Here is a 1,840-nt window from a genome sequence, read left to right as displayed (position 1 = left end):
CTCTGGTTTGGAGGACGACCGTTTTTCCAAAGCCGACGTACAACTACTTGTTGCAAATTAATGGCGACTGTGCTTTTTATACCCATCAAGCATGATTTTCATGCGTCACTCACCTGCCGTTTACGCCTTCGGCATGACGTACGTCCGCTAAAGGTGACAGCCCTACAAAAAGCGCTTAACACGGGCTTGCAGCTGCCGCAGGTTTCCACATGAGTTTTGGGAAAATGCTGGGTCTGTGTGACCTTATATTACACAGGTTCGCGCAAAGTTCAAGGGAGTGCAGAGAACCATAGCTTTAATGCGTAATTCAGACCAGAAGCTATTACGGCACTACCAAGGTCAATCTTGGCAATGAGAGCTTTAATGTTAATTGTCACAATTCTTACGAAACAAACCTGAAGTTAGCGATTATTCAGTTACGGCAAGAAACCAGCATGAATTTATAGAAGCTTGTGCTCAAAAATAAGTGATGTGTTTATTTTCGAAAACATAGAACACGCTACATAAGTTTGTGGGTTATGTCAAATAAAACTTTGCCCTAAATATCAGAGAGTGAAGCCACTTTTGTTATATTTAAGAGAGAATAATTAGGTTGAGCAAGTTTGTCTCTGCTCTTCTAGACGCTGTACCATTCTCCCGAAAGCATTAAATTACCAACATATCATTTACAATTACATGCTGTGGCCTTGATTTCGGTACACCCGCAAAATAAAATATAAGAAAAAAACAGTTCCTTCCAAGATATTGCCCCGGATTCGAAATATTCCTTTAATTATTCCACAATGATACATTTGAACCAAAGTACAAAATCATCAAAACATTTCGGTAGTATGGATACCTTTTGAGTTGACCATTTGGTATTTAACATATCACCACCCGAACAAATTGACGTTTTATAAAGAAATCTCAGGGTTAACGAAAGCAAACTGGCAGTGATCGTTTTCACTGCCAGTTTGTTTCACCTTCCCCTTCGTCACCTTCCCTTCGACATCACCAGGTTCGAAGGAGTGTATCAGCGAATACCTTGAAGACCAATACCGGAATCTCCCGCGGCGCGCGGGTGATAACAGATCGCAGCGCCCTTGGAGAGCCTGGAGACTCCACTACAATACAAACTCCTCGAAATGCATTGAGTTTGACTCTCTCCACACGAAAGAACCAACGAAAAAGCATCCCAATATTTTCCCGTCTCTCTGGTTGTTAAAAAAATTGTTTGCCATTTTATGAGTGAAGGATGTGTTCTTCTTGTGAAAAATGTTTTTCCGGATTTATAAGGCGCAGTTCTGTCTTTTGTAGCTAAGAAAATATTCTGATGTTACAATTTTTTTAAAGTATTAGAAACAACGAATCTATACTGAAACGACTCAATATTAGTGTTTCGATCAGTCAATATGTCTTACCTTTGCTATTGACATATTGAATTTTATGCATATCCTGCTCAGTTGACAATATGAATAAACAATCTGGCTAATATCCTATCGATTACCACCACAGCTACAAAACTAAAATGTACCAGAAAAACTTATCAAATTATATTCACTACCATGATGTCAATAGGTTGCTTGCGGACGAGTGTGCACATAAGGCCTGAGGTCATTACCGAAATCGATGGGCACGTACACTTAATTAACAAGAAATGGAGTTTGAAAAAAAAACAAAAAAACGTACCACTTCTCACGTATATGAGAAAAAATGAAAGCCGTTTACAACTCCCTGTAACGCCGAATTTGAGCGCAGCTCTTGAGGAGGAGGGGGGAAGGGTACTGGGGGGGTGGGTAAGTTACCTGGGGGGGGGGGGGCGGGAGGGTCACGTGACCTTGAGGGAGTCACGTGACCTTGT

Source organism: Ixodes scapularis, unplaced genomic scaffold (assembly GCF_016920785.2).
Source record: "Ixodes scapularis isolate PalLabHiFi unplaced genomic scaffold, ASM1692078v2 PGA_scaffold4__175_contigs__length_147842914, whole genome shotgun sequence".
NCBI lineage: Eukaryota > Metazoa > Arthropoda > Arachnida > Ixodida > Ixodidae > Ixodes > Ixodes scapularis.
The sequence above is the reverse complement of the archived record's forward strand: the minus strand, read 5'-3'. Positions refer to the sequence as shown.